Here is a 16,594-nt window from a genome sequence, read left to right on the forward strand (position 1 = left end):
AAAAGTGGAGAGTTTTATTGATGGATGACAGATGGTCCTAGTCAACGAGGGGCGCATCAATGAGATACACGGATAGCAGAGATTGTAATTCTCAACAAAGCCGAAGTTCCTTCCGCGCGAAAACTATTAAAACTAAAATCAAAATGTAGAAAGAGTTCTCTAAACAATTTGTTACCTAGCAAATCATCCGCCACCGCCACAAGTAGCATGCGAGTGAAAAACCGAATCGATACCAATGAATATAAAGATAAGTTCGTTAGTACCAAATATCTCGGTATTTTGTAATTTCGTATAACTTTTTCAGTTCTATTCAGGGAAGTGCTCCATGCGATCGTCGAGAGCTAGCCGGAAAAAATGTGCGAAAAACAACTGCAATCAACAAGTATTCAAAGCGACACAAGTCTTTTCAAATCCATCTAGTATAATTTTTCTTTGCGTTTGATGAGTGAAAATGATTTTCAGCAATTTTGAAGTCCCAATTTTAAGTTTATTCTTGGAAAAACGGTAAGCGTTTGTCATACGGATGGTTGCCATACAGACGATTGCCTGTATGGGGTGATTTGGGTGTGACAAAATCTTCAACTTTCTTAGCCGTCCGCGGCTACAAAGCAAAACCATGCTGAATGTGTCTGGGTTCGATTCCCGATCGGTCCAAAATTTTTTCGTAATGGACATTTCCTTGACTATCTAATTACCAAGGTAATTTTGACAGCTGATCCAGTATAAGCGAACTGTCACTATTTTCCTTGCGGAATAATCGAGCGAACCATTTTTCCGCGTGGCAAAATGACAGTTCCATTTGATTAGCACGGCAGGCGTTATGAAACGTTACGGACATTCGCTCTACTTGCAAACTGGATACAGCTCAAGTAAATTGAACAGTAGACAATTCCACCGAACATGACGATTTTTTTTAAATTTAATTTTTGTTTTTTTTTTTGAATCGCCTGAAAATTTGCATACAGATTCTTTATGACCAAAAATGCCATTTTGCACCTTCAGACCGCCATTTTGAACCTCGCCTTATTTTTGAGAAGGGCGTATCGAAAAATGCATAGCAAATCTTTTAAAAACTGTAACTCGAAAACGGTTTGTCCGATCGATTTAAGATCTTCTACAAAGTTGTAGGTATTGCTTAGGACTATATGGAGAAAAATATGCATGGTAAAAAAGAGTTACAGATTATTTCTTATTTCAATAACAAAATTTTAAAATCGATTTTCTCCAGAAACGCAGGTTCGATTTTTTTTATTTTTGGATATGTTTTAGGGGACAACTTATGTGATTTATTGCACAATGTTTCAAAATGGAAGAATTATGGACAAAAAAGTTATGATTTTTTAAAAAATTACAGATTTTGAAAAAAAATCGAAATAGAGGAAAACAATAATTTTTTATGTGATTATTTGAAAGTACAGAAAAATTGCAATCGAAAGGTACTTAGGTAAATTTTTTCTATGTTGCATCAATTTCGAGATATACTCATATTTATATAAAATTTTCAAAAAAAAGGAAAATAGGCCCTTTTCAAACATATTTCGTGTTTCTCCATTCCAGAAATATTTTATTTTGATTGAGTGAATCGTAGCTGAATTGTTTATTGTTTGATCAAATCCTATATACTAACGTATTTAAAAAAGTATGCACGGTAAAAAATATATATATACGATATTTTCAAATGAAAATTTATAGTTCATTGTTCTTAAAAACCGAAAAATTGATGTTTTTATAATTTTTGGATATGTTTTGCAGCATATTGTTTGTAATTTCTTGCACAATGCCTCAAAACGGAAAATTTTTGGATAAAAAATAAATTATTTAAAAAAATAAAAACAACGAATTTATGTAAAACGATATTTTTGGTGCGTTTTTTTGAGTACAGAAAATTAACTATATATTTTTGAATATGAAAAATTTCTATCGAAAAATACTCAAGTAAAATTTAGCTGAGATGCATCACTTCCGAGATATACACGGTAAATCTAAACGTGGCATTAAAAATGTGATTCTATCACAACGGTGTACCTTTGGCCCAGGGCTAAGCCCGGCTAATGGGTAAAGCCCTCTCATCGCGGCAAGATCGTACAACCATGGAAAAGGAGTTTGTTTTTTTGTTCTTTTATATATATATATATATATATATATATATATATATATATATATATATATATATATATATATATATATATATATATATATATATATATATATATATATATACTGCAATTTTATTTCTTAATTATATCAACTACTTTCTTGTTATCGTCACAGCTCGAAAATTGTCTAACCTCAATTTGTGTTTCAGAGATAGGGATAAACGAGTGATATTTCTGAGTGCCTTGAACTGTTTTTGCACTTGAACATAGTTGGTTAAGTTCTTGTGCAATGATATCATATTCCTCAGTAGTTGAATAACAAAAGAAGTCCATTTTTTCCATTGAGTCCATTTTTATATAATTTATTTACGAGTGATATTTCTTCTGTTATTCCAAAAGGTTGTCAATTTTATCAATTTGCTGATGATAAGGTTATTTCTATTTGTGGTAATAATAGAGAAATCATTCGTCATTTTATGCAAAATGCATTGGATAACATTGATATTAGGGCTTATAATAATGGATTTTCTGCTTCTGTGTCTAAAACCAAATTCATTTTATTTTCTAGCAAGCGTTCCCCTGTTAATATTCATTTGTTTCTTGATGGTCACGAAATTGAACAAGTTGATGAGTATAAGTATTTAGGATTATGGTTTGACTCGAAATTATCGTGGAATAAACATATTCAATACATTCAAGTTGTTTGTGCAAAGAAAATAAATTTTCTAAGAACCATTACAGGTACCTGGTGGAGTGCACATCCTTCTGATTTAATTACACTTTAAAAAACCACCCTTTGTTCTGTTTTAGAATATGGATGTTTTACTTTTGCAAGTTCGGTCCAATCTAAGTTTTGTAAACTTGAAAAAAATCAATATCGATGCTTAAGAGTTTGTTTAAAATTTATGAATTCCACTCACACAAAATCTGTAGAAGTTTTAGCTGGAATTTATCCGTTGAAAATTCGTTTACATGAATTGAATTGTAAATTTATTGAATCATAAGCTTCAGTATAAACCATCCAATAGTTAATATACTGAAATGCATACATGACATAAATCCTACTTGTAGAATTTTAGATTCTTTCAATTATTGTTGTTCTATAAATGTGACACCAAATTCAAATCATTCTCTTCATTTTCATAGTTTTGGTATAGATATTCATTCATTTCAACCAAATATTGATTTGTCATTGCATGAAGAATTAAAACAAATTTAAAATACTGAATATTCTCGTTTTGCTCCATTATTTTTAAACGTAAATTTATAGGTCTTGATGCCAAACAGTTTTATTTTTTAGATGGATCATTGTCCCAAGGTATTGCTGGTTTTGGAGTGTATAATCATTATTCAGCACATTTTTTCAAACTCCAATCACCTTGTTCAATTTTCGTAGCTGAATTAACAGCCTTATATTTTACGTGTTCTTTGATTAAACAATTTTTACCCAATATTTTTATCATATGTTCAGACAGCTTGAGTTGTTTGAATGCAATTAAAACTATCAATTTTAATTCTAAAACTCATCATATCATTTTGAAACTTAAAGAAGAACTATTTTATCTACATACTCAGGGATACATTATTAAATTTGTTTGGGTTCCTTCTCATTCCAACATTTATGGTAATGAGCAGGCTGATTCATTAGCTAAATTGGGTGTTCGTCGTGGAATATGGTATGATCATCAAATTGCACCATCTGAATATTACACTGAATTAAAAAAACATTATTTAAACAATTGGCAGATTTCTGGAATTCTAGTGATAAAGGTCGTTGGTGTCATTCTATTTTTCCTATTGTCAATCAAACTACATGGTTCAAAAAATTATCTGTTGGAAGAATTTGTACATTATCAAGTATAATTTCTAATCATTATATTTGTAATAGTCACTTATATCGTATTAATATACTGCCCATAAAAGCATAACTGTCCCATATTGATTTTCTAGTCAACACCTTTTTTTCGTCGCAACATTCATGTTTCGATATATATTTTACTATGCATATAAAAATTAACACATTTTGTTTGAAAATGTTGTGGAAAAATATGAATTTGAGACAGTCCCATATTGAAAAATAAAGGCATAACAGTCTCTATATGAACTTTCAACCTAAATAGCAACTGCAGAACGTGAATTGTTTTCAAGTATATATTTTTGGATGATCAAATGATGCAAAATGAATTATCTGTGCGGTTGTGTTGAATGAATATGGTATGTAGAAATGCACTAGAAAATTATGAACATTTGTATGAGAAGACAAACTTCAAACTTTGAGAGCTATTTTCTCAATGCCTACTTTTTCCATATGGGACAGTTATGCCTTTATGGGCAGTATAAGTGATTCTAATTTATGCGATTGTTGTGAAACTTATGAAGATATTGATCAAATAGTTTTCCACTGCACTCGATACATTATTCCAAGAAATAGATTTGTTAGCGATTTAAAGAAACATCATGATCATCTTCCTTCATCTGTACGAGACATATTAGGAAGTAGGTTTCTACCATCTTTGAAATTACTTTATAGATTTTTAAATGATGCTTCATATTATGTTTGATACTTGTTTCTTTTTTATTTCAGAATTGGTTTGAAGAAAATTTTCTCAGATCTGTTCCGTTTTGATGATTTCAAGTAGATTCTGGTTCCTGGTCCTCCTTGAAGATTTTGGCTCTGCTATGGATCATTGCCGTTTGAGCCTTTAGTTTATTATATATTTTTTATAACGATTTTAGAAAAGATAAAGAGGTTTTATGCTTTTTTGAGAACGATTTCTGTAATAATAATCAATCAAAGGGGCTTTTCCCTCTTTCTAAATTATTTAGTTAAAATAAATAAATAAATAAATAAATAAATAAATTCACACTTTGTAAGAAAAATATAGAAGTTTTGTAAAAATACGGTTTTGATAAGTATTATGCCAAAGCCGTGATGCAAGTGCTACTAAAGGAACAGAAATTAGAAATAGTGCTACTATAGGCACATCTATTCCTATAGTGGCACACGCGATAATAAATACAAATATTTGAGTTTTCGTAGTTTTCACATTTTTCCCACAAAAACAAGATAAAAAGCTTTTAGATGAAGTAAAAATAATTACGCTAGCGTTATTTTTCGATTTTATACGAGTTTTTGTTCTTAGCTATGCGATTGGTACATCGACCCTAATCATGATTCACTTACTCAATCATTTGGTACCCGTTAATCAAAAACACTCTGCTGTTATGCTCATGAAATCGGTTGGAAGCCACCAATTCTGAAGATATACAGAAATTTACGAAGATCTGGCATCGCTGGTGCAAACTGCAAGGCGCTGGAAAACGCACGTGTTGCTCTGTAAAAGAGCGAGGGAATTTTTTTCGCGTGAGACACCGTTCATACTCTCTCATTCTCTCACTCTCCACGTGGCGCGATAGTCTCCGACCTGTCCGACGCTCAGCTGATCGTTGATCTCGTTGGAATGCGAATGGTCGATCGTCGTCTGTAAAAGGGTGGACTTTTCGTATGCCGCTGACACCGGTATGGTGGTGGGTGGACCATTCACTCGACCGATCGACCTGCCTACCTGGCTGTAAAGCTGTTCGCACAGGACAGGTAGAATTTTCCAGAACCGCTCGTACACACCAAACCTGACGCAAACGGGCCAGAGAAAGGCCCACCCAAGGATCAATGGGCGATCGAACCAACAGCAGCAGCAGCAGCGAGTTGACGCCCGAATAAAAAATAACTGCACAAAAACCATACATTCCAACGTAACAGCACCATTTCTAGCCGTATGTATTATTGATCCGGCAGAAATGTGGACAAACATTTTTTTAACTAGTTTTTTTCCTCAACTTTCAAGCGTCGCGACTAATATTTAGATAGTGCGCTGTGTTCACAAACATCGTAAGAATGCAGCGCCACAATTAAAAACTGATTTCAAAAAGCGGCGAGTCGGCGCGATCCGGTTTGGTAGTAACGCGACAATATATTTTTGAAATCGACGTAATAGAAAAACTATAGAATGAAATGTTTTGAACCATACAGCGAAAACTACATGAAGTTTTTATCGTGGATCGGACAAGTTGTTGAATATTGTAACCGTTCAAAAACAGACCTTTTTCCATGCACTTTTTTGTATCGTTTACAACTATTAGGTAGTATCCACTTCGTAAGTACCGTGCAAAACGATAGGACTAGTACTGGGCAGGGAATGCTTCAGCTGAGCGGTTCCACGCCGTTTCGCAAACCCGATTATTTTTGTATTTTTAGAATCGCCTGAAAATTTGCATACAGATTCTTTATGACCAAAAATGCCATTATGCACTTTCAGACCGCCATTTTGAACCTCGCCTTATTTTTGAGAAGGGCGTATCTGAAAATGCATGGCAAATCTTTAAAAAACTGTAACGCGAAAACGGTTTGTCCGATCGATTTGAGATCTTCTACAAAGTTGTAGGTATTGCTTAGGATAATATAGAGAAAAATATGCACGGTAAAAAAAAGTTGCAGATTATTTTTTATTTCAAAAACAAAATTTTTAAATCGATTTTCTCCAGAAACGCAGTTTCGATTTTTTTTATTTTTAGATATGTTTTAGGGGACAACTTATGTGATTTATTGCACAATGTTTCAAAATGGAAGAATTATGGACAAAAAAGTTATGATTTTTTTTTAAAAATTACAGATTTAAAAAAAAAATCTAAATAGAGGAAAACAATATTTTTTTATGTGATTATTTGAAAGTACAGAAAAATTGCAATCGAAAGGTACTTAGGTAAATTTTTTCTAGGTTGCATCAATTTCGAGATATACTCATATTTATATGAAATTTTCAAATAAAAAAAGAAAAATAGGCCCTTTTCAAGCATATTTCGTGTTTCTCCATTCCAGAAAAAAATATTTTGATTGAGCGAATCGTAGCTAAATCGTGTATCGTTTGATCAAAACATTTATGCTTAGGTATTGAAAAACGGGTGCACCGTAAAAAATATGAACGATATTTTCAAATGAAAATTTGAAGCTAATAGTTCTTAAAAACCGCAACATTGATGTTTTTAATTTTTGGATATATTTTGCGGTTTTTGTAGGTATTGTTAAGGACTATTTGAAAAAAATATGCACGGTAAAAAATAATGACAGATTTTTTTAATAAAAATAATTAAAATCGATTTTCTATGAAAATGCATGCTCTGGAACACATAATGTGTGCGTACAAATAGTACATATTCACGAAAATGTTAATTTGATAATCCATAGTTTAAAGAAATATAATTTACTGCATGATTTAAATTTTTTACTGATAGTTTATTATGTGAAACAAAAACAGTGGATTGCACCTTACGTTGTTGTGAAAAATGTTCAGATTATACTACCTTTGAACGAAGCTTGTTATCAGAAATCGAAGAGAATGGCATTGACGAATTACAATTTGAACAGTGGGTCACAACCGACAGGTGTGATATTGAAACTTTTTTAAAGCAGCCTGATGAATTTGTATCATATTTTACTCGTAAATTGGAGAAACTAATACCTCATGATTTCATCAAAAAAGAGCAAGCTACATTTTTAAATAACACAAAAAAACAATTTGATAGAAGGTGAATTTGCGGTAATTTGTGATTTTTCGGAAAACTACACATTTATTCTTCAAGATGAAGTTCAAAGCCATCATTGGAATGCTCAGCAAGCTACTTTGTATCCGTTTGTAATAATATTATCGTCAAGATGGCAAAGTCAATCATTTAAGTTTTGTTGTAATTTCAGAAGATTTGCGCCACGATTCTGTATCTGTCAACTTATTCATATCTAAAATGATAGATTTTTTGCGATTTTATCACAAATTAACTGTCAACAAGATATATTTTATGTCTGACGGAGCTGCATCACAGTATAAAAATAGGAAGAACTTTTCAACTCTTTGGCAATTTAAAATCAAATATGATATAGAAGTTGAATGGCATTTTTTTGCAACATCACATAGAAAAGGGCCATGCGATGCCATAGGAGGGACACTAAAACGTATGGCTACCAGAGCCAGTCTTGCCAAAGAACATCCGATAAAAAATGCTAAGGAACTATATGATTGGGCTCAAAAATGGAAAGAAGAGCAGCTTACACAAATCTTCTTTTGTTATTCAACTACTGAGGAATATGATATCATTGCACAAGAACTTAACCAACTATGTTCAAGTGCAAAAACAGTTCAAGGCACTCAGAAATATCACTCGTTTATCCCTATCTCTGAAACACAAATTGAGGTTAGACAATTTTCGAGCTGTGACGATAACAAGAAAGTAGTTGATATAATTAAGAAATAAAATTGCAGTATATATATATATATATATATATATATATATATATATATATATATATATATATATATATATATATATATATATATATATATATATATACTGCAATTTTATTTCTTAATTATATCAACTACTTTCTTGTTATCGTCACAGCTCGAAAATTGTCTAACCTCAATTTGTGTTTCAGAGATAGGGATAAACGAGTGATATTTCTGAGTGCCTTGAACTGTTTTTGCACTTGAACATAGTTGGTTAAGTTCTTGTGCAATGATATCATATTCCTCAGTAGTTGAATAACAAAAGAAGATTTGTGTAAGCTGCTCTTCTTTCCATTTTTGAGCCCAATCATATAGTTCCTTAGCATTTTTTATCGGATGTTCTTTGGCAAGACTGGCTCTGGTAGCCATACGTTTTAGTGTCCCTCCTATGGCATCGCATGGCCCTTTTCTATGTGATGTTGCAAAAAAATGCCATTCAACTTCTATATCATATTTGATTTTAAATTGCCAAAGAGTTGAAAAGTTCTTCCTATTTTTATACTGTGATGCAGCTCCGTCAGACATAAAATATATCTTGTTGACAGTTAATTTGTGATAAAATCGCAAAAAATCTATCATTTTAGATATGAATAAGTTGACAGATACAGAATCGTGGCGCAAATCTTCTGAAATTACAACAAAACTTAAATGATTGACTTTGCCATCTTGACGATAATATTATTACAAACGGATACAAAGTAGCTTGCTGAGCATTCCAATGATGGCTTTGAACTTCATCTTGAAGAATAAATGTGTAGTTTTCCGAAAAATCACAAATTACCGCAAATTCACCTTCTATCAAATTGTTTTTTTGTGTTATTTAAAAATGTAGCTTGCTCTTTTTTGATGAAATCATGAGGTATTAGTTTCTCCAATTTACGAGTAAAATATGATACAAATTCATCAGGCTGCTTTAAAAAAGTTTCAATATCACACCTGTCGGTTGTGACCCACTGTTCAAATTGTAATTCGTCAATGCCATTCTCTTCGATTTCTGATAACAAGCTTCGTTCAAAGGTAGTATAATCTGAACATTTTTCACAACAACGTAAGGTGCAATCCACTGTTTTTGTTTCACATAATAAACTATCAGTAAAAAATTTAAATCATGCAGTAAATTATATTTCTTTAAACTATGGATTATCAAATTAACATTTTCGTGAATATGTACTATTTGTACGCACACATTATGTGTTCCAGAGCATGCATTTTCATAGAAAATCGATTTTAATTATTTTTATTAAAAAAATCTGTCATTATTTTTTACCGTGCATATTTTTTTCAAATAGTCCTTAACAATACCTACAAAAACCGCAAAATATATCCAAAAATTAAAAACATCAATGTTGCGGTTTTTAAGAACTATTAGCTTCAAATTTTCATTTGAAAATATCGTTCATATTTTTTACGGTGCACCCGTTTTTCAATACCTAAGCATAAATGTTTTGATCAAACGATACACGATTTAGCTACGATTCGCTCAATCAAAATATTTTTTTCTGGAATGGAGAAACACGAAATATGCTTGAAAAGGGCCTATTTTTCTTTTTTTATTTGAAAATTTCATATAAATATGAGTATATCTCGAAATTGATGCAACCTAGAAAAAATTTACCTAAGTACCTTTCGATTGCAATTTTTCTGTACTTTCAAATAATCACATAAAAAAATATTGTTTTCCTCTATTTAGATTTTTTTTTTAAATCTGTAATTTTAAAAAAAAAATCATAACTTTTTTGTCCATAATTCTTCCATTTTGAAACATTGTGCAATAAATCACATAAGTTGTCCCCTAAAACATATCTAAAAATAAAAAAAATCGAAACTGCGTTTCTGGAGAAAATCGATTTAAAAATTTTGTTTTTGAAATAAAAAATAATCTGCAACTTTTTTTTACCGTGCATATTTTTCTCTATATTATCCTAAGCAATACCTACAACTTTGTAGAAGATCTCAAATCGATCGGACAAACCGTTTTCGCGTTACAGTTTTTTAAAGATTTGCCATGCATTTTCAGATACGCCCTTCTCAAAAATAAGGCGAGGTTCAAAATGGCGGTCTGAAAGTGCATAATGGCATTTTTGGTCATAAAGAATCTGTATGCAAATTTTCAGGCGATTCTAAAAATACAAAAATAATCGGGTTTGCGAAACGGCGTGGAACCGCTCAGCTGAAGCATTCCCTGCCCAGTACTAGTCCTATCGTTTTGCACGGTACTTACGAAGTGGATACTACCTAATAGTTGTAAACGATACAAAAAAGTGCATGGAAAAAGGTCTGTTTTTGAACGGTTACAATATTCAACAACTTGTCCGATCCACGATAAAAACTTCATGTAGTTTTCGCTGTATGGTTCAAAACATTTCATTCTATAGTTTTTCTATTACGTCGATTTCAAAAATATATTGTCGCGTTACTACCAAACCGGATCGCGCCGACTCGCCGCTTTTTGAAATCAGTTTTTAATTGTGGCGCTGCATTCTTACGATGTTTGTGAACACAGCGCACTATCTAAATATTAGTCGCGACGCTTGAAAGTTGAGGAAAAAAACTAGTTAAAAAAATGTTTGTCCACATTTCTGCCGGATCAATAATACATACGGCTAGAAATGGTGCTGTTACGTTGGAATGTATGGTTTTTGTGCAGTTATTTTTTATTCGGGCGTCAACTCGCTGCTGCTGCTGCTGTTGGTTCGATCGCCCATTGATCCTTGGGTGGGCCTTTCTCTGGCCCGTTTGCGTCAGGTTTGGTGTGTACGAGCGGTTCTGGAAAATTCTACCTGTCCTGTGCGAACAGCTTTACAGCCAGGTAGGCAGGTCGATCGGTCGAGTGAATGGTCCACCCACCACCATACCGGTGTCAGCGGCATACGAAAAGTCCACCCTTTTACAGACGACGATCGACCATTCGCATTCCAACGAGATCAACGATCAGCTGAGCGTCGGACAGGTCGGAGACTATCGCGCCACGTGGAGAGTGAGAGAATGAGAGAGTATGAACGGTGTCTCACGCGAAAAAAATTCCCTCGCTCTTTTACAGAGCAACACGTGCGTTTTCCAGCGCCTTGCAGTTTGCACCAGCGATGCCAGATCTTCGTAAATTTCTGTATATCTTCAGAATTGGTGGCTTCCAACCGATTTCATGAGCATAACAGCAGAGTGTTTTTGATTAACGGGTACCAAATGATTGAGTAAGTGAATCATGATTAGGGTCGATGTACCAATCGCATAGCTAAGAACAAAAACTCGTATAAAATCGAAAAATAACGCTAGCGTAATTATTTTTACTTCATCTAAAAGCTTTTTATCTTGTTTTTGTGGGAAAAATGTGAAAACTACGAAAACTCAAATATTTGTATTTATTATCGCGTGTGCCACTATAGGAATAGATGTGCCTATAGTAGCACTATTTCTAATTTCTGTTCCTTTAGTAGCACTTGCATCACGGCTTTGGCATAATACTTATCAAAACCGTATTTTTACAAAACTTCTATATTTTTCTTACAAAGTGTGAATTTATTTATTTATTTATTTATTTATTTATTTTAACTAAATAATTTAGAAAGAGGGAAAAGCCCCTTTGATTGATTATTATTACAGAAATCGTTCTCAAAAAAGCATAAAACCTCTTTATCTTTTCTAAAATCGTTATAAAAAATATATAATAAACTAAAGGCTCAAACGGCAATGATCCATAGCAGAGCCAAAATCTTCAAGGAGGACCAGGAACCAGAATCTACTTGAAATCATCAAAACGGAACAGATCTGAGAAAATTTTCTTCAAACCAATTCTGAAATAAAAAAGAAACAAGTATCAAACATAATATGAAGCATCATTTAAAAATCTATAAAGTAATTTCAAAGATGGTAGAAACCTACTTCCTAATATGTCTCGTACAGATGAAGGAAGATGATCATGATGTTTCTTTAAATCGCTAACAAATCTATTTCTTGGAATAATGTATCGAGTGCAGTGGAAAACTATTTGATCAATATCTTCATAAGTTTCACAACAATCGCATAAATTAGAATCACTTATACTGCCCATAAAGGCATAACTGTCCCATATGGAAAAAGTAGGCATTGAGAAAATAGCTCTCAAAGTTTGAAGTTTGTCTTCTCATACAAATGTTCATAATTTTCTAGTGCATTTCTACATACCATATTCATTCAACACAACCGCACAGATAATTCATTTTGCATCATTTGATCATCCAAAAATATATACTTGAAAACAATTCACGTTCTGCAGTTGCTATTTAGGTTGAAAGTTCATATAGAGACTGTTATGCCTTTATTTTTCAATATGGGACTGTCTCAAATTCATATTTTTCCACAACATTTTCAAACAAAATGTGTTAATTTTTATATGCATAGTAAAATATATATCGAAACATGAATGTTGCGACGAAAAAAAGGTGTTGACTAGAAAATCAATATGGGACAGTTATGCTTTTATGGGCAGTATATTAATACGATATAAGTGACTATTACAAATATAATGATTAGAAATTATACTTGATAATGTACAAATTCTTCCAACAGATAATTTTTTGAACCATGTAGTTTGATTGACAATAGGAAAAATAGAATGACACCAACGACCTTTATCACTAGAATTCCAGAAATCTGCCAATTGTTTAAATAATGTTTTTTTAATTCAGTGTAATATTCAGATGGTGCAATTTGATGATCATACCATATTCCACGACGAACACCCAATTTAGCTAATGAATCAGCCTGCTCATTACCATAAATGTTGGAATGAGAAGGAACCCAAACAAATTTAATAATGTATCCCTGAGTATGTAGATAAAATAGTTCTTCTTTAAGTTTCAAAATGATATGATGAGTTTTAGAATTAAAATTGATAGTTTTAATTGCATTCAAACAACTCAAGCTGTCTGAACATATGATAAAAATATTGGGTAAAAATTGTTTAATCAAAGAACACGTAAAATATAAGGCTGTTAATTCAGCTACGAAAATTGAACAAGGTGATTGGAGTTTGAAAAAATGTGCTGAATAATGATTATACACTCCAAAACCAGCAATACCTTGGGACAATGATCCATCTAAAAAATAAAACTGTTTGGCATCAAGACCTATAAATTTACGTTTAAAAATAATGGAGCAAAACGAGAATATTCAGTATTTTAAATTTGTTTTAATTCTTCATGCAATGACAAATCAATATTTGGTTGAAATGAATGAATATCTATACCAAAACTATGAAAATGAAGAGAATGATTTGAATTTGGTGTCACATTTATAGAACAACAATAATTGAAAGAATCTAAAATTCTACAAGTAGGATTTATGTCATGTATGCATTTCAGTATATTAACTATTGGATGGTTTATACTGAAGCTTATGATTCAATAAATTTACAATTCAATTCATGTAAACGAATTTTCAACGGATAAATTCCAGCTAAAACTTCTACAGATTTTGTGTGAGTGGAATTCATAAATTTTAAACAAACTCTTAAGCATCGATATTGATTTTTTTCAAGTTTACAAAACTTAGATTGGACCGAACTTGCAAAAGTAAAACATCCATATTCTAAAACAGAACAAAGGGTGGTTTTTTAAAGTGTAATTAAATCAGAAGGATGTGCACTCCACCAGGTACCTGTAATGGTTCTTAGAAAATTTATTTTCTTTGCACAAACAACTTGAATGTATTGAATATGTTTATTCCACGATAATTTCGAGTCAAACCATAATCCTAAATACTTATACTCATCAACTTGTTCAATTTCGTGACCATCAAGAAACAAATGAATATTAACAGGGGAACGCTTGCTAGAAAATAAAATGAATTTGGTTTTAGACACAGAAGCAGAAAATCCATTATTATAAGCCCTAATATCAATGTTATCCAATGCATTTTGCATAAAATGACGAATGATTTCTCTATTATTACCACAAATAGAAATAACCTTATCATCAGCAAATTGATAAAATTGACAACCTTTTGGAATAACAGAAGAAATATCACTCGTAAATAAATTATATAAAAATGGACTCAAACAAGAACCTTGAGGAAGTCCAAAATAACTATAACGAATAAGTTTAGAAGAACCATCATGAAAAAATGCATTATTTTAAGGTGAAGATGAATAGAAGCCAAACTTCAAATTTTCAAGAGCACGGATCTGGAGAACCAAACATCCGTTTAAGCTGAAAACTTAATCGATTGGTCACTAGCTGGTAGTGACCAATCGATTAGGTTTTCAGCTCAAACGGATGTTTGGTTCTCCAGATCCGTGTTCTTGAAAATTTGAAGTTTGGCTTCGATTTATCTTCACCTTAAAAGAGAATAAATTATATAAGAAATTTGTATTTATATATGGAATTTTAAAACTAATTAATTTATAAAAAAGTAGATCAATTAAAACAGAATCATAAGCTCCTGAAACATCGAGAAAAGTAGAAACCATATCCTGCTTTCTATTAAAGCAAAGATTAGTTTGCGAAGCTAAAAGGGCAGAAAATCACGAGTACTACAACGTTTCCTGAATCCAAATTGAGAAGATGATAAAATTTGATTCTTTTCAGCCCATAATTCAAGACGATTTAGTAGCATTCTTTCCATGAGTTTGCAAAGACATGACAATAAACTTATTGGTCTACGACTATCAACCAACGAAGGATCCTTGCCTGGTTTTACAATACTAACAACCTTAATTGAACGCCATTCAGAAGGAAAAATGTTTTGCTGAAGAAATGAATTATACAATGCCAATAAATGAGACTTTCCTTCATGGGGTAGATTTTGCAATATAATAAATTTTATGTTATCTGTTCCTGGTGAAGTGTTTTTAGTAATAGAAAACGCTAAATCTAGCTCTTCTAAAGAAAACAATGCACAAAGCTCAGGAAAATAATTATATTTTTGATTATTTTTGAAAAAAGTAGCGCGTGGAACAAAAGCTGGACAAATTTTAGATGCAAATGTATCAATCCAATCCTCGGAATATTCTAAAATATTTGGAGGATAAAAATTATAATTTCTCAAATTTCTAGCTACCGACCATAAAGAAGACAAAGAAGAATTTCTATCAAGACTCTCAACAAAATTTCTCCATTAATTTCTTTTTTAATATTTAGTAACTCGAGTAAATTGAGCTTCAGCTTTACAATATGAAAAATAATTTTCCCTTGATCCAATACGACGAAATTTTTTGAAAGCTTCTGATTTTTTTTTAAGTGCTATTGAACAATCATTATCCCACCAAAATGAATGACGTCTATTTTTAGTGCAAATATTTTATTTAATTTTTTTACTTTGAGTTTTCAATAAACAATGATTTATTGTCTTAGAAAATTGTTTATAATTTTCTAGTGGTGGTAAAGAATAATCAAATCTGATTAATGAAAAGGAAATCAGATCAGAAATTTTTTCCCAGTCTACATTTTTATGTAAATCAGGAACAAATGATTCATTACATGTAGAATTACAATTAGAACAAGAAATTTCAATTAAAATAGGTAGGTGATCACTACCATTAGGATCATTAATAATTTTTCAAGAAGAAAAAAACGATAAAGTATTGGAACAAAAAGATAAATCAATACATGTATGATGGGCAGGTGGAACAGTAATCCTAGTGAATGCTCCATCATTAAGGATATTTAAATTGAGTTCATCAACCAATTCCATTATCAAATTTCCCCTGCCATCAGTATTATTGCTACCCCATGCTATATTATGAGCATTAAAATCTCTTAATATATAAAATGGAGAAAGAAAACTATCCAAAATATTTTTAATTTGTGTTAAAGAAAATACAGAATTTGGAGGAATGTAAAAACAAACAATCAAAAATTGAATGTTATTATGTTTAATAGTAACAGCAATGCATTCTACAGATAAATTAGGAGGTAAATCCAAATATTTAAACTGAATACCATCACGAATCCCAATAATAACCCCTCCAGATGGAGTATTTCTATCTTTCCTAATAATATTATATGACGAAATATGTATATTTTTGCATTCAATCAACCAAGTTTTATTTAAACAAAAGACATCAATATTGTAATTTGACAGCAATGATTTTAATCTATCATGTTTAGGAATTATACTACGACAATTCCATTGTAAAACATTCAGGGTCTCAGAATAGATTGGAGCCATTGAAAAGAGAATAATGAA

This window comes from Aedes aegypti, unplaced genomic scaffold, assembly GCF_002204515.2.
Source record: "Aedes aegypti strain LVP_AGWG unplaced genomic scaffold, AaegL5.0 Primary Assembly AGWG_AaegL5_hic_scaff_1672_PBJ_arrow, whole genome shotgun sequence".
In the NCBI taxonomy this organism is placed as follows: domain Eukaryota; kingdom Metazoa; phylum Arthropoda; class Insecta; order Diptera; family Culicidae; genus Aedes; species Aedes aegypti.